The sequence below is a fragment of the Peromyscus californicus genome, unplaced genomic scaffold, assembly GCF_007827085.1.
Source record: "Peromyscus californicus insignis strain IS unplaced genomic scaffold, ASM782708v3 Scaffold_16__1_contigs__length_79575227, whole genome shotgun sequence".
Taxonomy (NCBI): Eukaryota; Metazoa; Chordata; class Mammalia; order Rodentia; family Cricetidae; genus Peromyscus; species Peromyscus californicus.
The window spans coordinates 45889260-45916293 of record NW_026294458.1 but is presented as its reverse complement, the minus strand read 5'-3'; the positions used below and the strand labels follow the sequence as shown (position 1 = coordinate 45916293).

Here is a 27034-nt window from a genome sequence, read left to right as displayed (position 1 = left end):
ACAACAACAAGAACTTCAAAAAAAAAAAAAACCATTGTCAGCTATCCAGAATAATTTTCTTCCTGACCTGCAAACCGACCCATAACTGAGAAAAATCTTGGCTTGTTCACTGTATCAATTAGAAGAGAAGACTGATAGGATGTGGCCAGACCTCACACTGTGTGTGAAGGGAATTCGTCTAGAGAATTTTCAATGGCTGTGCTGAGGTTCCACAGCGTTCTCAATCTCTCTCTCTCTCTCTCTCTCTCTCTCTCTCTCTCTCTCTCTCTCTCTCTCTCTCTCTCTTTTTCTCTTCCTCCCTATCTCTCTCTCTCCCACATTCCTACAAATTATCTTCCCTACCAGATGTTAAGAACACAATATGAAACCTACTAACCTACTTTTTCAGCACATTTGAAGTATATTGGGAGATTTTAATACTGAGAAAGAGCCTTTTATTGCAAAATAGGCATCTTATTGTGTGAGTTTTTGCATGTGTGCATGTGTGGGGGGGAGGTAGAAAAGGAACTCAAATATAATTAGATTACAGCAAGACCATCAGATAGCGGATCCCCAGTTAATGGGAGAACATAAAATTAAGACAGCAGCTGAGCACACAAGGTGTAAAGATCCATAGCATCACTATTAATAGTATAATAAATATGAACCATTTCTACCATGAAAATCCAGAGGACCAATTTCATCACTCTTCCTCAAAAGAGGTTGATATCTAGACTAGAGTTTGGTCATACTTTCAGGTATAGCTTCTAACGGTCTCTGCTCAAGATAAAGAAAGAAAACAAGAAACCAGTAATAACTAGAGCTCTAAACACTGCTCTCATTTCTGACCTCTGGCAGGAACAAGATCAAGGCTATTTCCAGCTCTGACCAAAGATAAGAATGGAACAGTTCCTTTTGGAAGTCTTTGCCTGAAAGCTTCCTGACCAATTTCTCCCTCCAGGTCTCATTAGCAGTGTATGTGATCAGTATTTGGCATCTATGAGCACATTCTCCTCATGAGGACCCTTCAGTCTAAACAGCCCGGAAACAAGGTCATATCTGTGGAACGAGCCGTAGAAAGAGCAGAAAGTAAAGTCAAGAGACGTTAACTGGAGAAATCTGTAAGTTATTGTGGCTGCCCTCCTCACGCAGCCTGGCCTTGAGATGTTGATCTACATGGCCTTTGGATGCCTATTCTCTGTATCAGAATATGACAGACGAGTGTACATTTTTCAAGTCCTCTAGAAAGTCATGGTGCATGCTTCTTCACTATTGGAAAAGTAAATAAAATGTGCTGTCTTTTATATCAAAGGGTTAAATGGCACAAAGGAACTCCCAGATTTAAAGAGCTTTGTAAAGAAACCATCTTGCAAAGGATCCCTCCCCGCTTCACACTTTTCTCAGATCAATGTCTGTGGTCAAGTTGCATCCTGTTCTCAAGAGTCTTACTCCACTTGTCAAAGCCACTGTGTAACTAGAATTTTTTTTGTTTCAGGTTTTAGGTGGGAACTCTTGCCAACCCGTTGGGAACCATTTGTATCTAGAGTTTTTCTGGTTCTGCCTGGCCCATGGTCAGGACAAATATCTCTCACACGCCAGTCCCGCAGCTGTTCAGTCCCAACCAAGTAAACACACAGAAACTCATATTACTTAAACTGTTTGGCCTAATGGCTCTGGCTTCTAGGTAGCTGTTCTTATATCTTAAATTAACACATTTCTATTCATCCATAAGTTACCACGTGACTCGTGTCTTACCGGTATCTTAGCATCCTCTCATGGCATGGCGGCTGGCAGTGTCTCTCTGCCTCAGCCTTCCACTTCCCAGAATTCTCCTCTCTTCTTGTCCTGCCATTACTTCCTGCCTGGATACTGGCCAATCAGCACTTTATTTATCAATCATCTACAGCATCATTGCTTTAAGTTGATCCTGGTTGTAGGTAGGGTTAACTTTACTGTGATGAAATATGCAAAGCAAGGAGAGGAGGAATGGGTTTATTCTGTTTACACCTCCATGTCACAGTCTATCACCTAAGACAGTTGGGGCAGGAATTCAAGCAAGAAACTCAGGAGCTGATGTAGAGGCTGGGGAGGGGTACTGCTTAATGACTTGCTTCTTATGGGACATAGGACCACCAGCCCATGGAGTGGTCCCACCCACAGGAGACTAGGCCCTCCCACATCTATCACTAAGTAAGAAAATGACCTACTGTTTCGCTACAGCTTGACCTTAAGGAGGCATTTTCTTATTGAGGCTTCCTCTTCTCCGTTGACTCTAGCTGTGTGAGGTGAACATAAAACTAGCCAGTAAAATCACATAAGAAGATGAAGCAGATCTCTGACCACTCAAAATGAGCACAGGACCACATTGCTTTTGTAATAATAACCCAGAGTGACCCCCGCTGATTTTACTTGCCTATCTGAGTTATATATTTGTGTAGAAGTAAAACTTTTAGCCTTACTAAAATACTTTTGACTCTATGGTCATTTTCTTGAGACTCCAGACCCATTTGTTGCATTCATTAAAGCAACATTTCAGGAAGTATATTCTCTATTCCAGTAGTTAGTTGGGATTGCTGTTTTGCATGTCTAAATGTCCAGTTGTAGAGTTTGAATGAAACCACTGAATCAGTCTTTAAATGGTATTTCCTGGAATCTGTAATTTAACCAGCCTCTCAAGCACTTGGTATTCATGATTAATTTTGGCTGTCATGTCTAGTAGGCAGGGTCATTTCAAGGAAAATCTTAATCTTCTCTCTCACTCTAACACACTCACATACTTTGCACTTAATGTCAAGGAGTTCCTAAAGTAGAATCTAACCTGTTTTCCACCTAAAATTAAAACACAACTAGGCTTGAAATGCAAACATCTGTCAGCGTTATCTTTCAGGTAAATGACAGCATTGATTTTTTTCTACACTCTGACGACGACTTTAATCATGTCTCCTTTTCATTTTCCACTTCAACCACTTCAAAGGTTGGAGTTATTCTTCTATACTTTTAAGGGACACTCTTCAGGATTCCTTATTTTATAGTTTGACATGTGAGAGTTTGGAATTCACACAGTTTCTCCAAATGAGAATAAGTCACTGATTCATTTACTCAGTTAGATCCCACTTCCCTTCCATTTAGAATGATTCTTTGATTCACTTATCCGGTTTGCTCCCACTTCCCTTCCATTTAGAATGATTCTTTGATTCACTTATCCGGTTTGCTCCCACTACCTTTCTATTTAGAATGATTCATTGATTCATTCACCTGGTTAGCTCCCAGTCACCTTCCATGTTCCTCTCAAAGAGCACCACCTATGAAGAATAGTTCCTGCTCTCTAAATCCAGGTTTTTTTACTTCTTTCTATGTACTCTCCAGGAGGTTCAGGTTTTGCAAGTCATGAGGTTACTTATAACTACCAATACCTGTCATTTTAACATGAAAGAAACCAATGAAAATAAGCAACACTGTTTTCTAATAAAGATATGTTTATTTACAAAAACTGTCAGTGGGAGATTGACTCTATGGGTCACTGTTTGCTGAACCCTGTACTGCACTTCTATACTATCGTAGCTCCGGTTAGTCCCTGGACCAAAGAAAGCACTCCATCCTATTTGTAATTCATTCTGTACTATATAAAGAGCTTGCATCGGCTACTAATAGTCAAACTAAGTGACTAAATAAGATGGCGTATTTCTCCAATACGTAAGTGAATTGTAGATATAGATGATACCAAGCAGGAAGAGTGGCTTCATGGCTGTGGTGTTCTAAATTCTTGGCTCCCACTTTGTATATATTGTCTATTTGTCCACCTCAACATGTGGCTCTCATTTTCAGGATTTCATACATGCCTGAGTGAAGGAAGTAGAGAGGTCTGTTTAACCCACTTCCTGAAGTCTGAGACCTGTCTATTTATATGCAACTGTCCTGAATGTAATTGCACAGCCATAGTTACAGCTATGAGAGGATGGGAAATATAGTTCTTTAGCAAGGAGTAAGCTAGAAATCAAAGCACAACTACAAAGAAAAAGTAGATGAGGGCATTCGACGGACAGGCTAAAGCCTGTTATTGGGTGTTGCTTGATATTTTGTTTCAATATTATGTCTATGTGTCAGTAAAAGAGGCCCAAATGCCATTTACCTGGAATAGAGGAGATATAACAAAGGGAAAGAGCAAATACCTTCCCAGACCCCCTTCCTATCTGCTGAGGATATTAGTTCATAGACACAGGGGTAAAATCAAACAGCTTGAAAACTTAGTTTTGAATGGCACCAGAAGTTCACAAGTGAGTGGCCTCTTTATGAATTTCATCTCATGATTAATGTGCTTACATTCACTCCCATCTCCTGTTCTATGCTTTGAAAAACAAATGGTGTTTGTGTTAGCATAGCCCCACCCACAATTTCTAAAGCAACTGTTTGTACATGTAAGGCAGCCTGAAACATGCACAATTAGAAATGTTTACATCTGTTTCCAATCTCTAAATTTGAGCATAGAATTGCTCTTGTACCAGGGCTAGCACAGTGGGCTCTTTTGTTTATTTATGTCTTGGTTCTTGAATTATATGTAAACATACACACAATGGCAACCGTGTTACAATACCTGATATCTGTCACGGGGTGAGCTTAGCAAACAGGAAGAGATTTGGAAACTTAAGAGCAGTGGACATTTGATTTCCTAAAGAAGTATAGTATACTTCAAATTAGAAACTTGCTAAAACTAATTGTTTTTCATTAATGAATCACAGTTTTTAATAAAAATGTTCACATACTCTGTATGGAAAATAGTTAAACAATTCTTCTGTCTTTCTCTCCTATTATAGCCTATTTCTATCTACCTACCTACTTGCATAGAGCTATAAACTTAGGCTTTAGTATGTCTTTGCTTTACTTTGACATTATTTAAACAGTCCAATTTTCTTTATGTTTTTTAGGTATGGGGAATGAACCTAGTCCCTTGTATATGCAAGCTAAGCATTCTACCACTGAAATACATCTCCAAAACATCTAAACATCTAAAAACATCTCTATTATATTTTAGATGCAATTATAACTTTCTTATTTGGAAATAGGCCTTCTAGTTCTTAGTTGACAATTTGTCATAGTAAATTCGCATAGTTTTGTGTACCAAAGACCTTAATATACAGATCTTAGTAAATTATTTATTCTTAAAAACATCTTAGAGTATCAGCAACAAAGTGCCCACTCTGTAATCCTTTTGTGAGTATATTTTCATTCTTCTTCTACTTCATCAAAATTTGACATGAGAAGGTGCAGCAGAATCAGCAGTGATCCTTGAACTTCTGCAAGAATAATCATGCTTGGAACTCATATAAATATAGATTCCAAGTCTTTGTGTCTAGATATAGTGATTAAGAATATGCTTTACACTTCTCTGGCTAAGAAAGGTGCATTTTTATAAGCAGCATTCTGTTGTTAATGGATTTAGAATACTGTGCTTTTCTATCTTTGTTCAGGCTGACTGCCTTCTTCCTGGAGTGTGTGGTGTACATGGCTTGGTTGCCTGCATGCCTGCCTGCATGCATGTGTGCTTGGGTATGTTTGGATTGTGGAATCCTTTCTCCTCTCTTACTGGAGAATCTTTGAATTCCTCTGTTACTGTTCCAAAGTTTCCTCTCCCCAATCCTCCTCCTCCCTACCCCTAGTTGACCTCAATTGTACCTGAAATCCTCAATGTTGATGCTTTTTCCACAGAACTGCTAGGCATTTCTGCAGAAAGTCATCCCAACTGTACTATTTTCATTGGGCTCCAGTTGTTGTTCTTACTTTCCATTTGTACTACAACATTCCTCCTCCTTTCTCTTTAACATGTGTATGTGTTCTCAACCAACAAAAAATTCAAACTTTGTGGAAGAGTACATTTTTAGATGCTAGTAACTTTTGAAGCAGTTTATTAGATGGACAACCCCTAAAGATTATCTTATTTGAGAGTTATTTGTTTTCCTTTTCTTGAAAATTACATGGACTTTTTAAGTACATTGATGAGTTATCCTTTTGAGGACTAAGTGTTTTTGATGTTTCATAAGCATTGACATTTACAAGGATTGAAAAGATGGCTTAGTTAGTAACATGCTTACTGCATCCTACAGAACCCATAAAACTCCAGCCTTAAAGGCTTTGGCCTGTAATCACAGCTCTGAAGAGGTAGAGAAATGAGGATCTCTGGGGTTTGATAGATAACCAGTGTAAGCTAATTAGAGAGTTTCAGGTTCATAGAGAGACTTAGACTCACAAAATAAGGTAAAAAGCAACTGAAGATTCCACACACATGTGCAAATTCATCTGCACACACAAAGATTTCTACACATTCAACATGCACACACACGCAGGCAAAAAAAATTTTTTTGACACTTAGAGAATCTTGAGGATTGTCCCATGCATTGGGATAAAATTAAATACTAGAAGATGTATCTACTTTGTAGCATGTCTTTCTTTTCATGCATAATGCAAAGGAAACTTTTCTGCAAGAATCTTTTCCCAGGAATAGTATCTTACACAGCAATGAGCTTTCTCTGTAAACTGTATAAGAATGAAAAAAAAAAAAAAACAGCTGCTCTATCATCTCATGAAGTGTCAGGTATGTGAGTGAGCTTGTGCTCTCATTTTTATAGTAAAAAAGCAATCTAGAAAAAAATGCATCCTGGAGATACTTGACTAACAACTTGGCATGAAGGAAGATCTGTCATCTTCCTTTGAGGTATCTCATTCCAGCTAATGGAACCGTCTTTTTAGGATAGGACTATCGAGTAGATTTCTAGATAATTGCAACAACAAAAATAGGAGAAGAAAACCATACTTCTGTGTTTGCACATATAAGAAGCACAAGGTAATGAGAGCAAGTATGCACAGAGTCCAATTGTACAAAAGTATAAGATGTCATAATGAGATAGTATTCCACGTAGCTAACTAAACCATTAACAAAAATGTAAGTTTATTGATAATTAGCCACGAGTTTGCATGATATTCAAATTAGACTTTGTATATTTTTTATTTTAAGAGATCTTTTTCAAACCAAGGTAAAAATCAGTTGTAGCTAGTCTTTTTTCTCTCCCGCCAGCCAGCTCCCAAATCATGACGTAGAGATTTATTATTAATTGTGAAATTTTGGTCTTTAGCTTAGGCTTGTTTCAACCAGCTCTTATAACTTAAATTAACCACTATTTTAAAATATACGTTTTGCCATGTGGTGTTACCTCTATTCTATCTTGCACCTCCTGTCTCTTCTCCATGTCCTCTGCTATATCTCCCATTCCTAGATTCATCTGCCTGGAAGTCCCGCCTAACCTCTTCCTGCCTAGCTATTGACCATTCAGCTATTTATTAAACCAATCAGAAGGTGCCATAGCGAAGTCACATCTTCACAGTGTACAAAAAAATTATTCCACAGTATCTCCCCATTTTGCCCAAATAAAAAAGAAAAGTTTTAACTGTAACACAGTAAAGCTATATACAATAAGAGCAATGATCAGGTAAGAATTACATTCACAACATCCAGTCCATTTGCATTCAGCAAATTCAGAGAAAATATTCCATTATCTATCCTATTTTGGTGAATCCAAAGTTTCGTACCTAATTCATTTTCTATATTAGCTTGTATTACCAACCCAAAATTATTTTTTAGACCTCAAATCATTTTCTTAGATGAGCAATTTAAACTTTTATGTCTCTCAACCTTATAAAGTTTATACCTTTTTGTGAGTTTCCTTTTTTAATTGTAAGAAGGAAAACTGTAAATATAGCTATCTAGTCTTTAACTCCATAAGAGACCCAAGAAGAATATAATATTAACAGACTAAACAGGAAATACAGAGAAAAGAACTTCCAAAACCGTAGAAGTGACAGAAAGAGCTGGTTGCCTTGAGAGTCACCCAAGGTTTTTCTGTAATGTTGGGGAATCCATCTTCTTCCAGCTGACCTAAAATATCTGACAGATTTTTTCTCTGAAGCAGGAATTTTGAAGGACTGTCTTACCTTGTCTTAGCAAAGTTTGGCAGCCGATTCCTTTTGTGTCCTGCATGGCCGATTGGAACAGCATTCTTTCAGCAGTTGAGTCAAGGGCAATTTCTTTGCCCAGTGGCTAACCTTGCCACAAATGAAAGCAAACTCCATATAGAGGTTCTTTAATACCTGTCATCCTCTTTTGAATTAAACTGATGCTCCCATGAGCAGATGTGTCTCAGTGTCATGAAAAGCCATATGTTATAGAACATCTTAAATGCTATATTCTGTAGCTCTTGGAAGTATTTGAAGACCATCTGTCTGTCTAAAATACATATCTGTTTGACCTTGAAAATATACCTAACATGTCCACAAATTTGATTGTTATAGATGACTACTAAGCCTCATTTTTTTTAATTATCTTAAACTTATCAAGAGATACCATTTGCTTGAAAGAAATAGTATGTTGACTGAATTATTTTTTTCATCATAAACTAAATGCAAGGGAAATGTGTTTCTAGAAGTCTGAATACTAGCACTGACTGTCCATTTAGAGAGGTGATCCCCAGTCAGAATGATCAAGACATTCAGAAGGCATTTGCAGCTTTATAGAAACAAACAATGTCTGTAAATGTGAGTGAACCATGTTCCCTGTCTCCAAGGCAGACAGAAGGCTGTAGAATGTAATACAGGTGAGATCATAGAAGAACACTTGAAAGAAGGGAAATAATGGAGTATCACACATCTCATCATGTCTCTTCTCCTAAAGAAAATAATAAATACTAACACCACTCTTCTCTCCCTCTTCCCTCTTCTCCCTAGTTCACTAGACTTTTTCCGTGGTTCTTTACTCTTTTATCAACATTAAATCTTTATTATTCAGAGACAAAAGCTGACATTCACTCAAGTAAGCTTATTTTCTGCAGAATGTCATTTCCAATGAGCCATTCAATAACTAGTTCTTTAAGAATTAAATTCCTCGATATGGGTAGTTTATGCTCAGAGCTTGATCTTTCTTGTGTTACTTTGTCTATTACTGTTGAGTGGTCTTCAATGATTTATCAAAACTCGTTTTGTGAAGAAAAAAATAAATCAACGTCACACATTTTCTAAGTCAGTACCTTCTCTGAGCAACTTACCATCCCTAACTTTTTTGTCAGCCAGACATTTATGAGCCTTTGTTTACTATAGAAACATATCTTATTTGGCTTCACATTGCTCAGTCTTCTGAAAGCCTTCTCTCTATTTGACTTGTCATGTTCATACATCTTTCTTTGTTTGACTAATATAATTGATCTGAATTTTACTTGGCTCCTATAACAAGATGTTTTAGATTTTGTATTTGCTTGTTTTCTAGGCTAAGTTTCAAGCAACCTTAACCCATTACTTAGCTATGTCTTTGTTTTCCTGATCTTCCCACACAGGTATAGATGGCCTTGAACTCCTAATCCTCTTGTCTTTAGCTGCCAAGTACTGGGATTCTAGGTGTTTTAACCACGTCCAGCTATCTTTTAGAGTTCTTAACTGTAACTAATATTATTTAAGGTTTAATCCACAAGTTGTACTTTAGACCCATCCAAGTGTACTATGTTCTCCTCCATTAGTCTGTGTGTACCATTGCTGAGATGGGAATCCAAAATATTTCCATACATGTTTCTTATAAAATGATTACCTATAGAACTATATTAAAGGCTTAAACATCCTATAACACAAACTACCTAAGTTCCCAACACAGAGTTTTCCTCTATACGTGAGTGTAATGTGTATTATGTTTGACTATCCTTTTTTTCTACAAAACAAATCTTATCAGCAATAAGGCTCTACTGGTTCCTATGTTGAAATGCAATTCTAACAGTCTGCTCTGTTTATGATTCTGTCAACTAGTATTATTGCATTCATCATATTTACATGTTACTTCCCTTACCAAATTGAAAACTCATGCAGAACAAACATATTCCTCTTTCTTCTAATTCACCCTATTTACCATATTTACGGTATGGGTTTTAACTTCTTATCTTGACTTGCTGGATATTTAGATAGTAAATAAGTGGTTCTTTTAACAGAATTTGGTATATATAACCTTGGAATTTAAATGTAAACCACTTACCCATTTTTTTCTTTCTCTCTCTCTCTCTCTCTCTGAATCTTAAACCTAAGATGGTCTTCAAGGTTATAGTCTTTATCACTATAGTTGCAGTCTTCTCTGTGCTCCTTTCCAAAAGAAGAACACTGGTCTTAAAGGAATCTGAGGCCATCTTTGTACCTGACAGGTCCCCTGGATCCCATACAAGACTGCCAAGGCACAGCAGAGAATAGCAAATAGAAATACCATTTCATTCTTATTATGAGTTTGGCTGTTTCTGTTTCAGAAATCTCTATTTCCAACACACTGGAATTAAAGAAAGCAAGCATGCTATATAGCTGACCACAGAAAGCTAGAGCAACAGAGTGGAGGGTTTGTCATTGTAGTTCTCCTTCTATTGACCTTCTTGTTTGGACTATTATGAAAGAAATGATACTATGATAATATTCCGTATCAGTGCTCAGTTCTTGGGGTTTTTGTTTGTTTGGTTGGTTTGGTTTGGTTTGTTTCTTTTGTTTTTGTTTGTTTGTTTCTGTGGGTTTTTTGCTTTGTTTTTTTGTTTTCTTTGTATTTTTGTTTGTTTGTTTGTTCGTTTGAGACAGTATTTCTCTGTGTAGCCTTGGCTGTCCTGGAACTGGCTCTGTAGACCAGGCTGACCTTAAACTCAGAGACCCACCTGCCTCTGCCTCCCAGTTTTAAAAGGACTGTTGAACTGGGTGTGGTTGTGAAGAAATGACTGACTTGGGAGACAATTACTGGGTATATATGAAGGCTAACCAGTAAAGGAAAAAGGAGGATGAAGCGAAAGGGGAAGAGGAGGATGAAAGGAAATAGGCTTAAAATTACAAATATGAACATATAAAAGGCCTTCTAAAGAATTGGCTCTGTCTGCATTGCTTTACTTTAATTTGAAAAATCTTAATTATTCCCTACATGGCTACAGTCTGAGAAGTGGCACTTAGACTAGACTATGACCCCAAACATATGTGTGACCTACATCTGTGCAATCTGAGATCTCTCATATTCCAAATCAGTACCCAGGCATTGTTGATGCAATATTAAGACTAACCATAACAACAAGCAACTTAACCCTTTCCCTGGTGTCTGGGTGCTCCTGTGGACTACTTTTCACCCCAAGAACTCTATTTACTGAGTTTGGTCAATTATCTTGGCTTCAGATAACTTTCTTTATGGTAAAACATGAGAAAATTTTATTGGCCTATCTAAAAATTGTTTTTTGCTAATGTAAATATAATTTCTCCAAAAAATACCCTCAAATTTTATAGAGCATCATCTCTATTTTAGGTTGAATTCCTTTCTCTATTTTTCCCAACCTCACCAATCCTTTCTTTTCCTCACATGCTAGGAATGGGAACTAGGTACCTTAACAGCTAAATGGTCGTGCCTTTTTCCTCTAGAAAGAATATCAGTATTTTTAGGAAATGAATTTGGGGGTAGACTTTGTAATTATTTAAATATGGAAAAATAATAGTAAGTCTAGTCGTCTGCTAACCATGTTCCACGTGTCATAACTTAAAAGAGAAATTAAAGGCAGGGGGTAGAGCATGCAGTATCCTCACAGAAAGGCTTAGTCACCTTAATCATAGCTGTTCCTAAAGGCTTGAGTTGATAACCTCACTTTGGTTTTGATTTACCTTTTCTTGATGCTTTATTTCTCTTATGCATCTGTTGGCAAATTGTTATATTTTCCTTTAAAATTTTTATTTCGTTGTATCAATCAGTTTTAATTAGTCAATTCTATATTGGATTTTGGCTTTCTTTCTATGTCCTGAACACCAACTCTTGTCAAACATAGTTGCTAGGGTTTTCTCAAATTTCAATAGACAACTTGAAAACTATTCTCACCATAGGGCAATAATAATGTTCTAAACCAGCACTTATGATCTGCAATATATATACTGCATATACCATATATGTGTATGTATATTACATATATGTATACATATGCACATATATACATATACACATGTACTGCATGTATATAACATGTTTGTTATGATATATGTTATATGTGTGTTATGTGTTTGTGTTTATATATAAAGCACGGGACAAATATCTGTTATAGATGAACTGTGGCCATGTACAATTACTTGATTTGTATCTAAGAATTATGATTTATTTACAATATAAATGGTATGCACTAATTTTTAGTTGCACACTCATGATAATTGTCATCGGCTTTTAAGTTTCCAAAAAGATTGTTGAAATTAACTTAGGAGTTTTTAAATCAGAGTAAATATCTCTAGTTTTAAATACTTCTTACCTTTCACTCCCTAAGGGAACATAAACAACTAGTTAGTTAACGGAATTCTCACCCTTTACTGTGTCCAAACAAATTCCTAGAGATTCATATGCTCCTTCTCAACAATCACATGCTCTGTTTCTCCTCATACAACACTCCATGAGAAGGTGATAGACTGCTGGGAAACTCTGTATACAAATTCAAGGTGATATCTGCCTACTGACAAAGGCAAATATGGCCCAAGAAAGAGTTAAAAGCGAAGGCAGAGTGTGCTATAACTTAGACAAATGGGGTGCAACACGAAAAGGGAGAATTCAGTGCTCAGGTTTGTTGCAGTACTGTTCATAACAGCTAAAATAAAGACTCAACCTCGATTTCCTTCAGTGAGTGAGTAGATAAAAGAAATATAATGTATGCATGAGCTCCAGTTGCTTTTGCAACGCTGTGAGAGAATAACTGATGATGACTTAAAGGAGGAATGATTTATTTTGGTTTATGGTTTCAAAGAGTCTCAGTCCACCAGGCCAGGAAGGCATGGAGGAGTGACTCAGCTCATCAAGCCAGGAAGAAGCAGAAGAATGACCTGTCCATCAAGCCAGGAAGAAGCAGAAGAATGACCTGTCCATCAAGCCAGAAAGGCATGAAGGAGTAGCTTAGCCCATCTAATAGGAAACATACAGAAGAGTGGCTCAACCCATCAAGGAAAGAAGGAGTGAGAATGGCCCAGCCCATGGTGCCAGAAGCATGTGATTTGGGGTTATTCATATGGTAGTAGACCAGGAAGAACAGAGTGGGGCATCAGAAACAGGACTTGGACTTTGATCATCATGGGTCATCCATCTCTAATGATGTACTTCTTTCAGCTATGCCCCAACTCTTTTTCCATGTATTTACTTTATATTGAATGTTAATATTACAGAGTTCATGCTTAAGAACCCAAAGAAATGGTTCGATGGCAATCCACCCATCAGACAGTATTGTAAAACTTTATAGTTTGACGATTTCACAATCTTAAGGAATTATCACAAGGCTTGGAATTTGCATCTGCGGCAGGCTTTCAGCTTTCAGGTACAGTATGCTATTAAACTAACATTTGTATCAGTTCACTTCTCAAACCATAATCCCAACCTTCTTTTTATTTTATTCTTTTTTTATGAGAAAACATACTTTAAGGGAAGTATGTGGCTCAAGATCTGAGATTACATGTTAAGGTTTCTGGTACCCAAACAAGTCTCAGTTTAACCAAGAACCTCAGATTTCTGTCTACTCACTCAACCTCCTCCTACCTAACTTGGATCATGCTAACATTATTGCCCAAAAGGAACTTGCCCTCTCTATTCAGGAGACAATGGCTTAGTGCTTTCCCACACTACTGCAGTCATTCACTGAACTGTCAGAAATGCTTTCAAGCGTGGAGAGCTCCCTCACTGCCTGTTCTAGTCCTGTCAGTACTGAACAATTCTGAACCACATTTGTATGCCCCAACACCTCAGTCTCCCACAGTGCTACCAAACTAGGGAAGAAACAACAGAGACGTGAGCTTTGGGGAGGACCTTTCAAGTTCCACCCATAATAAATAATACATAGTGGAACATTATTTGGCCTTAGAAACAATGAAATCCTGACACTCACAGTGATGTGAGGGGAAATAGAAGTCATTGCGCTAAGTGACATAAACTAGATGCAGAACAAAAGTGCCACATGATCTCACTTACTTTATGAAAACGATTCAGTCTATTTCATAGAAAAATGAATGGGCCGGGCACTGGTGGCCTATGTCTTTAATCCTAGCATTTGGGAGGCAGAGGCAGGTTGATCTCTGAGTTTGAGGCCAGCCTGGTCTACAGAGTGAGTTCCGGGACAGCCAGGGTTATGCAGAGAAACCCTGTCTCAAAAAAACAAAAACAAAATAAAACAAAACAAAAATTTAAAAAAAGGACAAAAGAATGTAACAATGATCACCAGAAACTTAGAGGAGCCAGGAGAGTGGAGTTGCAAGAATTTCAATGGGGAATCAAAACAGAGCCCAGGAATCGCTTCAGTTCTTCTATACCACAGTAGAGCTGCCATTGATTAACAATCTAGGATATAGTTTAACAAGACAAGAAGGCTACAAAATTCTAGACACATAAAGGCAGTGATTGAAGTGATGGGAGTGCTAATACACTCATTTAACTACTGCCACGCCCATAGTTATACCAAATGTGATACCCCGTAACATGAGAAAGTAGAAAACATACTAAAGGAGTTGAGTCCTAGAGTCTTGTTAGAAGCATTTGTGTAAAAGACTTCAGAGTAAAATCTAAAGTTGCTAACAGTGACAACATACTACTTGCCTAGAAGAACATTACCGTTCCCCCAAACCGCTACCTAGCACCTAGGAACCTGGAAAAATAGCCTTGTTTTTTTCTTAAACATGAAGGGACATGTTTCAAAACCTCCAGTAAGAAATGAATTCTATCTATTCCCTGGCAAGCTGCTAGGAATACATTATACATAGGACCTCATTGGGAAGAGCTGCCAGGAGGTCTGCAAGAACCATTATCATTTAGGCTTTGGGAACATCTATGATTCTCTTGAGAACAGTCTCTCTCTCTCTCTCTCTCTCTCTCTCTCTCTCTCTCTCTCTCTCTCTCTCTCACACACACACACACACACACACACACAAATGCAGGAGAGAGAGAGAGAGAGAGAGAGAGAGAGAGAGAGAGAGAGAGAGAGAGAGAGAGAGAGAGGCAGAGTTCTCCCTCAGGTATACCTGTCATCTTTATACTATGCGTCTCTAAGCTGCATTTGAAAAGTCCAGTTCCAGCTCAAACTCCTCTACAGACTCCTGTCTGACAAGCCTCACAATGGAGAAAGCTACTCCTGCCTGTCACACACTAGACCTCTGTCTGGACCATGTGTGGCAGATTTCTTCTGGAGTCTGTAGTATTTTCCGGATGCATATTTCTCTCCCTCTCCCAGGTTTCCCCTGAGCCAAACCTACTAAACTGCACAGCCTGCATTTCTAGCCAGGTGCCCCCGTTCCCAGGCTTCTTTGTGGTGTCAGGGTGTCCATTAACACTCACTTTTTCCCACTCAATATATTCCCACTCCTACAGGACTCCTCTCTGCATTTTTCTCTGGTGTCACACATCCATAAAATAACAAAACCTCTGTTTTCATGGATGCTGAAGAGATCCCCAGTCTTTGATGAAGCACCAGATTTCTGCCCAGTGCTGTCCCGCGGAGAGAGAATAGAGTGCTACGAAGGCAGTGTCTGTTTTTCATCCTCTTTACATGCTATCAGGAAATGAGCATGATCCTGACTGTTACCTTCAGTCTGACCTCTCATCTAATCAGCTACAAAGAAACCTGTCAGGTTCATAGTGAAGCACACAGATCTGTTTCCCACACGCTGCCGGGGATCCAGAACACAGCTTAAGAAAATGCGTTGGGAGACGGTGATTCACCCTTTAACCCAGCTAGTGACTAACATGTCCGGTCCAGGTTTTATCTGTTCTGAAGTTGGCCAGCTGTCAACAGTATAATTATTTTATCATTGTGAGTTACTCTAGGAGAAAAATACGTGAGTAGCATCTACCTATGAAAATACAAGCTGCATATTCCTTGATACATGTTCTACTGTCACACACGTGTTCTCTACTTTCTCTCCCACTGAATGCTTCTGATGAAGCTAAGCCAGATCTTAATGCTCTGGCTTAGAAGAGACAAGTAGCCAGAGGGAGAGAATGCACAAAGCATCCTCCAACTGGCATGAGTAAGATAGAGTGATTTTTCTTTTGCTGCTGTAGCTGACATGCTTAATCTCAGGCTGACAGATGGAACCCAGAAGAAAGTATTGGGAAAGAGAGGGGGAATTCTTGGGGCTTCTGCATATTGGCTACAGATGCATATGCTTGGCTATCCTACCAGTCCCAACCCAGTTCTATAAGAAGTCTTGCTCTTCTATGAAAGACCCTTTATCAAGCTGCATTATCACAGGCTGCCAAGCCAATCATGGGTCCCAATGACAGAGCATTAGTGAAGTAGGAACTTCCCAAATGTGAATACCACACACACAGGCATCCCCTAGGATTCTGTCAAAATGCAAATTCTGAATTAGGAAGTTGGATTCAAAAATCATATATTTGTTTTTGTTTCATGAGTATCTTACAGCTGAGTCTGACCTTTAACTTATTATGCAGTAGAAGATGCCCTTGAACTTCTGAGCATCCTGCCTTTACTTCCCAAGTGCTGGGATAACAGGCATGCACATTGCACCAGGTTTGTGAAGTGCTTAACATGAAGAGGCCTTGTGTGTGTTAGGTGAGCGTTTTACAAATATGCCCCAGCCAGCAGGGCTTCAATGACTTCTCGACCACCCTAGGGATGGAATGATAGGGACAGAAGACACAAAGGAAATACATCAAGACAAGATTCTGATCAAGGTGCAATTTTTCTCCGGGAGGGTTTATATAGTTCCTGCAGGGTAGAGGGAGCAGGAAGCTGTTATCTGCATAGGGTGGGGCAAGCTAACAGGATGTTTATGCAGGATGTTGACAGGGTGAAAAGGTCAAGGGCTCTACTCAATGTCCTGTCATTAGGCAACCTGACCGTAAGATGTTCTAGTTCCCTGTCTTATGGGGGTCTGTATTTTTCCATTAACTAGAGATTCTGTCCTTGTCCCTGACACAAATGGAATCTCTAGCCTGTAATTTTGCATTCTGAACAGCTCTTGTGAAGTGATATGACATATGTGGAATTGTGGATCATATTTGAGTATGAATCTTGTAGAAAGTGATGAAAAGGATCATTTGGATGTGAACTATGCAAACTTCACAGAAGGTTATGATGGATAAGCATCAGCAATAGGGACAGAAGAAGCCTTGTCAGCTTTTTGATTTCTCCGTTTTCTTCATCACTTAATGAAAAAAAATAAGAAATTACAGCTTAGTCACCTACCATATTCTATACCTTGTAGTAGACACCATCTATGCTACCCTAGTTTACTACACACACTAACAGGGAGGGTTTTTTTTTTCCTAAATTCTAGGCAAATTAAAACCATTTTCTCTTCCCTATGCTACAGCTTTACTGTTAACTTAACTAGTGTTTATTCCTAAAAGCAATGTATAACTACCATCACATTTACTCACAGATCATAGAATTAAGTGGAAGAGTAAAAATAATACAGTTTCTGGAGGAGAAATTAGGCTAAAGTGTTACAGACTTTTATTTTGAAAAAAATATAAATAAGAAACAAAAACCATGGGCAAGGAGTAAAATCTTGATGAATTACTCCTACATAATAGTCTAATGCTTTTTCTCTTTAAAATACATATAGACTTACAAGTAAAAGTCAAAAGAAAAAGGAGAATCACTTTTAAAATATTGCTGTCATTAGGATTTCACATAGAACATATGAATCTTTTCCAGCTCAATAATAAGGCAACAATTTCAATGAAGACCCACTCAGACGTTATGAATAGACACTTTACATTAAAGATACACAAGTGTCCCACAGGTGCATGTACAATGTAATTCTAAAAATTTAAAATGTTGCTAGGAAATTGAATGAAAATCTAACAAGACACCACTACACAAACATTAGAATGAAGAAAATTAAGAGGTTGATCAGATGTTGTCAAGAATCACTCCTGAGGACATATAGTCATCTATAGCTATACAAAACACACTAGGATCACATGTCATTACAGTGGAGGAGAAATCTGGAAGCAAGAATTATTTTTTAAAAGACATAAAAACCCTTCTTATTTTTTTTGTGATTCTTCAGATATATTCTATAGCAAGTCTTTCTTGTTGTACTTCTTTTGCACTGCCAACCCTCAAATAATGACATGGAGACTTATTATTAATTATGAAATCTTAGTGTTTAGCTTAGGCTTGTTCCCAACCCAACTCTTATAACTTAAATTGACCTACTTCTATTAATCTACATTCTGTCACATGGCTTTTTACCTCTCTTCCATTCTGTGTACCTGACTTGTGCTGTGTCTTGCTGGTATCTCTCTCATGGTTAGATTCATCTCAAGTTCCTCTTTCTGCACAGAAGTCCTGCTTAACCTCTCCTGCCTAGCTATTAGCCATTCAGCTCTGTAGTAAACCAATTAGAAAGTGCCTTTCACACAGTATGATCAAATATCCTACAACATTTCTCCCTTTTTGCCTAAGCAAAAAGGAAAGGTGTTAACTCTAACACAGTAAAACTATATACAATAAAAACAATTATCTGGAAAAATTACATCCACAATGTACAGTCCATTTGTATTCGGTAAATTTGAAGAAATTACTCTATTATCTATCCTATGTTGATGAATCCAAGTTTTATATCTAAACCACTTTCTATCATAACTTGTATTACTAGCCTAAAAGTATCCTTTTAGGCCTTAAAACCTTTTCTTAAATAAACAATTTAAGCTTTTCTGTCTCTCAACATTTATAAAGTTTACATCTCTTTTCTGAGTTTATTTTCTGAATTTGGTAACAAGGAAAACTGCAAAACTATAACTAATTTAGTCTTCACCCCATCAGAGACCCAAGAAGGATAAAAATATTACCTGAGTAAACAGGAAGTGCAAAGAAAACAACTTCCAAAACTACAGAAATGATAGAGACATCTGCCTGCCTGGAAAGCTACCCTTGTTTCCTCTGCAACATTGGTGCATCCATCATCAGCCTACAGACCTAGAATATCTGACAGACCTTTCAGTGAAGCAGGAATTTTTAAGGACTCTCCTACCTTGTCTTGGCAAAGTTTGGCAGCTACCTTCTTTTGTATCCTGCCTGTCCAATTTGGACAGCATACTCTCAGCAGTCAAGTGCTGTGGGATGTTCTGTATGGCAATGTATTGCTCTGATTGGTTGGTAAATAAAACACTGATTGGCCATTGGCTAGGTAGGAAGTATAGGTGGGACAAGGAGGAGAATAAAGCTGGGAAGTGAAAGGCTGAGTCAGAGAGACACTGCCAACCGCCATCAGGACAAGAAAGATGTAAAGTACTGGTAAGCCACAAGCCTCGTGGCAAGGTATAGATTAATAGAAATGGATTAATTTAAGCTGTAAGAACAGTTAGCAAGAAGCCTGCCACAGCCATACAGTTTGTAACCAATATAAGTCTCTGTGTTTACTTGGTCGGGTCTGAGTGGCTGTGGGACTGGCAGGTGAGAGAGATTTGTCCTGACTGTGGGCCAGGCAGGAAAACTCTAGCAACAGTCAAGGCAAGGGAAGTTTCTTGCCCAGTGGCTTACTATGCCTCTGTGAAAGCATACTTCCATAGAGAGGTTCTTTGATGCCCATCATCATTTTTTGAAGTAGATAGTTGCTGCCAGGGGCAGACATGTCTCACTGTCGAAAAGCCTTATGTTATTAAAACATCTTAAATGTCATAGTCTGTAGGTCTCTGAAGTGTTTGAAGACCACTTTTTTATCTAAAATATGTCTCTGTTCAACCTTGAAAACATACTTAATATGACCACAAGTTTGATTGTTATTGATGACTAACTACTAATCCATATTTTTTAATATTCTTAAATAGTTTATAGAAATAGCTTTCAAGGATTAAAACTTTACATTTTTAAATGAGCTGTATAGGTACAATACCTTAAGAGTAAAAACATATGTGTGTGTGTGTGTGTGTGTGTGTGTGTGTGTGTGTGTGTGTTTAAAAATAGCCTTTAATTAGTATCAATATACAAAAATCCATACCAATATAAAACACTTGAGATTAATAGATGCTTTTTAGTTTAAAAGTAGATTCAATAATCTACCCTTTATCCTATAATTACTATATCCCCCCTTTGTTATCTTTTTATAAAGGGATTCCTGAATCTAACCTCCTTTGCTTTGTTTCCTCCTTGATTCTGACAAGTAACAATTTGCAACCAATCCCCCTAAATGATGACAAACATCTATAAATTACCAAACAAACAAAAACCACTCAACCCACCTGTCAGAAATGTGGGCATTATGTTCTTAAAATTACTTCTTTCTGTCTTGAGGTGACAGCTTCTTTAGGGGACTCTGAGAAAATTGAGATAGTGGACAAGTCCTGGAAGAGCTAGGTATATCATTTCTTGTCCAGTCTCTGTGTAATGGGAAAGCACAGGCTTATCTGAAGTCCTAGCTAGAGTAGTCTGTGAGGATGAACCACCTTAACTAGCAGCTTTGAAATTGTTCTTTATGCAGAATACTGAGGAAATTGTAACAGAGGCATTTTATGAGGCTGAATCATCTGGGCTACTTGTCTTCATTGGTCTCTGGTCCTTTTTTTCCCTAAAAATGCACAAACTTTTAAAAGAAGCATATACATAGCTGCATTAACACATATATGAATGTATACTATGCATAAATCAGCTACACATGATTGATTCTCTGTTCTGTTTTGGGGCAGCTAAAGGACATCTGTCAACTTTATAAGCCTGTTTGGACTGTATAACCAAATTGTAATAAAAATCTTTATCCATGCCATATGAAAGGTTGGCATGTAATAATAAGTCATGATGACTCTATAGCTAAGAAGGTTTATCATATCTGATCCAGTATCAGAGATGTTCCCATAGTAGAGGGATCAGCATACATGTCACCTGTCATAGTTTTTCTTGGTTTCTTTCTTCATGCCTGAAGCCTAGATTTTCAGGGGGTATCACTCAATCAAATTTGATCTGTATTAATATTGAAGAAATCTATGCCTTTTTGTTTCCTGTGGAAACAAAAGCATAACCTTCGTGCCCCCCCCCACAATGTAACATATTTCCTGACTTCCATCCTGAAGTTAAGATAGTATTGAGATATATAGGCTGATTTAATTCAGTAATTTTCTCCACAATCCAATATCTCTCAGCAGATGCTGTTTTTTTTTTTATTAGCATTTAAAAATTTCAAAGTCAACAGAGTACCACACAGGATCCAGATTCCCTGTTTATTTCCCATCCATATGTGGCTTATTTCTTTTATATTACTTTACTCTCTCTTTATAGACTTCACTTATTATTTTCAAACTATTTATTTTTATGACTTACTATACCCATTTTCTTTTCTTTCTTCATCCCCTGAGCCGATTTTTAAGCATACTGTACATGTTCAGAGGTTTTCTTGGCCTGGACCTGTTTTTTTTCTTTTCTTTTCTGTTCTTTTCTTTCCTTTTCTTTCCTTTTCTCTTCTTTCTTTCTTTGTTTTTTTTTCTTTTATGCATCTGCAACATTTCTCTGACCACATGAGCCAAACCTTAAACAGCTAGGCAGCCGACTAGGCTACATACCCTGTGGCTCTGCCTAGCACATGGTGCTGGTGGCTGGCTCTGCCTGCTTTGGGTCAGTGAGAGCCAAGCATCATGCCTGCAGCCCCGGGCTGGGACTGCATCTATTTGTCCCAGCTCTGGGAAGTTTCTGGGCCTGTGTTGTGGCAGGTATTTCTAACTAGTCCTCCACCAGTAGCATGTCATTTAAGTGCTCTGCTGCATAGCAGGGCTTCTTAAGGAGCTGTGCGTCTGTGTGACATAAGCATTGAGCCTTTCCATGGTTGGCAGAAAGCCTCATCTGACTTTATGTTTGGAACATTTTTTTTTTTTCTTTCTCAGACTCTATGTTTGGGTGTATGGGTCAGGCATACATTTGGGTGCCAAATATAGCAAGTCTTTCTTGTCAGACATCTTTTGGATGGCCAGCTCCCAAATAATGACATGAAGACTTATTATTATGGAAACTTGGCCTTTAGCTTAGGCTTGTTCCGAACTAACTCTTATGCCTTAAATTAACCTATCTCTATTAGTCTATGTTCTTCCACATTCTTTTTTATTTCTCTTCCATTCTGTGCATCTGTCTTGCTGGCTTCTCTCATGGCTAAATTCATCCTGAGTTCCTCTCTCTACACAGAAGTCCCTCCTAACCTCTCCTGCCTAGCTATTGGCCATTTAATTCTTTATGAAACCAATTAGAAGATGTCTTTCACACAGTATGATGAGATATTCTGCAACAATATTCCTATCAAAAGAAATAATCAAGAGTGATTCTTTAGATATGTGCTACTTATGGTACCCTGTCAACAAAAAGCTTCAATATTAGGATATGTCTGTATATTTACTAAGGCAACTTTGGAAGATAACAGCCACAGTAGCTTAAGTCAGTGACAGTCACATTGTCACCACCAGGAGCATGTTTAAGAACACATCTCTAGTGCTATGGAAAAATCTTCATTAATTTATTCTTAGAGGTTTTGAATTTATTGAATTTTTAACTGCTATGTGTCCAATATTCTCTTTGAATTTCTGATAAATCTTTACTCTTAAATTGTTTTCATTAAAACTTATGATCTTTATGAATAAAATCAAGAATGCTCAAATTTTATTCATTATTACAAATTTATTTATTACAAATTTTTGATTCAGTCTCTTTATAATAGCAAATAAAATTTTTATGTGAATAATGTCTAGGTCATCTTGTAGAAGAAAAATATTATATACATTCTGATCTGTCAACAAGTAATACTGAAATGTTGACTGAAAATTATAAAATAGGAATCTTTTTTTATAAACAGTCTTACAGAGTTCTCAGTGGCCTTTTTGAAAACTTGCTAAAAATGAAAATAGAGAAACAAAGAAAAGTAAAATATTGATGTGATATAATTCCCGATGGATCATCTTCTTTAATCCATCTGTGGAAAAATCTCTAGTTTTACTATCATCAAACTTAGTCAATATAAAGGCATTTAAATTTTTAAAAACCTTTTAGAACATTTGGTGCGTGTGTGTTTGTGTGTGTGTGTGTGTGTGTGTGTGTGTGTGTGTGTGTGTGTGTATGCTTGTACGTGTGCGTGTCCATGGGCATGTGCACATGTGTGTACTTGCAAGAGCCAGAGGACAACCTTTGGGAAGTTGATTCTTTCCACCATTTCAGTACAGGGAATGGAACTCAAGTTCTCAGGCCAGATGGCAAGTGTCCTTACCTGCTGAGTCATCTCATTGGTCCAAGATCTTTAGTTTTAAACTGTAAAAATGACAAGGTTATACCTCTTTTTCTCCAGTGAATATAATACTATATAAAACTCGAAACTAGAAATAACCCATGAAATAAAAATTTCAAATTTTTCATTCAACAAAAATAAACTCTATCTTATAAAATAGTCAGAGATGCTTTGTAGCGGCTAAGTTCATTTTGCCACACACTCTTTCTGTTCTCTTGTTGGCATTTTGTCTTCCGTATTTAGGAATTTTCATCTTCTTTTTGTACACTCTCTTGCCCCATCGTTTCCTCTCTGACTCTAACCTTAATGTAAAAACATTAATTTACCCAAAAAAGGGAAATCTTAGGCCTATATTCTTTTCTTACCATTGGCAATATTTGTGTCCAAAGAATGCCTTTTTACTTACAAATACTTTAGCATGAGTTAAAGAAGGAGGCGTTTTGTTGGGCACTAAATTATTCTGTTGCTGTGACTGGGGGCGGGGCGGGGAGACGTGGGCTATGTTAGATGCCCTGTTGAACTTTGCAACTCTCCCTGAAATGAAGCATCAGAAATGGCCTTGCCTTCCCAGATAAGTAATGAAAAAACAGATTCATGCCTCAAACCTGGAAATTGAATCCTTTTGACCTGTAAGTTGACCTAAAATGTAATCAGTGAGAGGGGAAGTTATAAAAATTCCTTTATGTTGTTTCCTAAGGCTTGATATGATCGTATGTGAAAAGACTATCTCAGAAGACTTTGTCTTTAACTTGCTGCACTAGAGTAAGTAAGCATGTTCTGAATTCCAAGAAGGGCTCCACAGCCAGTGTTTGGACCTCTTCAGACAAACTCCAGAAGTACATTTGTATTTTCAAATTAATATCCATGGTGGTTTTATTACAAAATAAGATGAAAGGAATACAAATAACAAAACTAAAATCAAACTCCCTAACACTAGACCCTGTTTTTAAACTTCTCTGTCGAGTCTGGAGTATATTCTAACATAGAATCTGAACAGCATTTAACATGTGTTTTCATGTGGGAAAGAAGAATAGCAGATCCATTTTTCATCTGTATTTGCATACTGTTTTTCCTATTTACATTTAGCTATGATTTTTGCCTCAATTATTCACTTTCTGTCCCTATGTGGGGATGCAGAACAATAAATGGATACAACAGGACAGTTATAACAATAAGCAAGACAAAAACATAACCCACATTCCAGACTTATATAGACCTTTTATTTATCTTTTACCAGCAGACCTAGCATTTACTATTTTTATAATATATTTTAAGTGAACATAAACAGAAGTTAGGTTTACTTCTATTGAAATAGCTCTTTTGTTTCTAGCTTATTTCTGATAACATGTAGTCTTCAGACACATTAAATTGTAACTTTCATAATAAAATGAAGAACATTGTCAAAGGTTTTCTTTAAACCTCTAATTAAAGGGGAATACAGTAAGATATTAAAACATATTCAACTGAGAATCACAAAGACTGATATTCAATATAAGATTACTTTCATTGCCAAGAGCATGGACTATATGTATTGCTGTGTAATGCTGTTCTAGGGAATATGTGCATTATCTTATTTCATCCAAGTAAACTCCTGTCTATCATAAGAAGACTCTCACACAAGCAGATAAACCCACAGGGTACATCATGCAATTCTCAACATTCTCTTCAAAGGATATCCTGTTATCTCCTTGGCACATCTAAAAACTTACATCAATTTTCTCAATTAAGAACATGAAACGTTATACTAGTCTATCATTATTTTGATAAAACACACCAAAGCATCACACTTAGCAGTTTTTAATTAAATATATCTAAGTGAGAGGTGAAATACATGAATTCTATAAAGGTTTTGAGAATTAATTCCTTGTCATTGTGCTTAGCTTTAAATATAAACTAGAGTCTCAATCAATAAAGTGACTATGACTTGATTTTAAACACATGTTGAAATTTACACTGAATTATTAACTATTCTTTCAAATTAGAATAATAAAAACTAGTTTGGGGAAATGGAAGAAAAAGGTTCCCCAGTAAACTTTAATTACTATAAAGGTCAGTATAATTTATCTTCAAGCAGCCGTAATTGTTTATCTGATTTTTCCATTGTTTTTGCAGGCCAGATATTAAAGCATGGTAGATAATTTCTCAGTGTTCTGTTTCTAGCTTCTGAAAATAAAAACTAAGTGATTCAAGTACTGCATCATATTTTGAAATTTCTGTTTACTATTTAAAGTAATATACTTCCTCCAGTGGTGGATTACTGTAGTTATTCATTCTTGGATAAATATTATTAATTATATGCCAACCACTAACAGAAAACTCAGCTTTGGGCATCCTATGACACTTATTTTAACCCTACTTTAAGCTCTGCCCCATAGTTCCATACAAATTCATAATCTACTAGTGTTTATTTATATTTTTCTACTGATGGTAAACGTATCAGAGCTAAGCGTTCACCCAGTCCTGTGCTTCTTTAATGCACACTCAAAGGACGTAATAAAATTACCTTCCATCTAGCTTTATCTCCGCGTCAAGCTCATGAAGAAGTCCTCAGTCCCTTTCCCTGGGACGAAAGGCAGTCAGTTCAACTTATCGGCCAATACAATGTGTTTGGAATATTTCACAGGCAATTAAAGCCACAGGAAAATCTCGAGCTATGCTCTCCTCCTATTGGGAGCTGCACCTTGCCAGGATTTTGCACTGGCACCTCCGTGCCCTCTGGGTTTCTCGGCTCTGTAGGGCACGGCACTTTCATTTCTAGTCACGGATTCTGGTTACCAACCAAGCTGGCAAATAAAAAGTAACTCAGCCGGGGACATTTCACCCACCAGTGAGCTCTGTCTGTAGCTAATTCCTCCCTGAGGTTTCTTTCTCTCCACTAGCAAGTTCTCAAAGGCCTAACGCCAGGCTCCGGCCCGGCGTCACTTGTCTGAGGTTTCAATTAAGATGTGGAAATATCAAAGAAGAAACAAGCAGGCTTGTCCGACAATGCCTCACATTTCTCTCTCAGTTCGAATTCAGAGATGGCAAGATACTAGCGGGGGGAAAAAAAGTGATTCATTAATCCTTGCAACAGACCCAGGAGGTTTAGAGGACAGAAATGATGCCAGCAACAAGATCAGTTTGAATGGGTCCTCTGTTGGTTGTATACATTGGGAGCTGACTGTGAAATCTATTCGGACGGACTGAACCCGATGGCTAACCTCGTGGTGCAAATGTGTTGATCAAAGGCACTCTGTCAGTATCTGATTAAGAGCCATGTAAGAGCACTGAAGACATTTCCTTCTGCTTAACAACTCTGATTACAGGGGTTCCTGGAGTGAGTGTTCCTGTAAGCAGTCAACCAGGTCCCTGGGCTCCAGCTGTAGCTCTAGGGTTTCCCAATGGCAGCGCTTCCTGTTGCTGAAGGCTTCAATTCATTCACAGCTTGTAAATCAGGAGCCTGTAAATCAACAGATCCAGTGACTACCGTTTAAAACACAGTTTCCTCAACAAGCTTCCTTCTGGTTTTGTTTTCATATATCAAGGGCATGAAAAAATAAGTGTCCAAATTTTAACACCTGGTCCATGGGGGCTCAGCAGGAGAGGCATGTTCCACAGAGCTTCGAGGTTTTGTTTTTGTTTCAGTGAAGCAAGGCCTTGGTGGCTAAAGTCATGATAGCATTTACTTAGAGAAGTGATAGGAGCCTACAAGGGAAATATAAATAACTAATGCTGTATTCAATTCAGCAACTCTGACCGGCTAAAAGGAAATGGACAAAGCTATACGTAATTGGAGTTAAGACTCTCACATTTGTTTTGT

The 27034-nt window shown here is 37.6% G+C and overlaps 1 long non-coding RNA gene across 1 annotated transcript in view; it reads right to left on the bottom strand.

Moving 5' to 3' along the window:
- Positions 1–25924, bottom strand: part of LOC128111561 (uncharacterized) — a 55946-nt gene extending 30022 nt beyond the window's left edge. The window contains exon 1 of the long non-coding RNA XR_008218673.1: positions 25739–25924. This is a non-coding gene — a long non-coding RNA (uncharacterized LOC128111561). The remainder of the gene's footprint in view (positions 1–25738) is intronic.
- Between the last annotated feature and the right edge of the window lie 1110 nt (positions 25925–27034).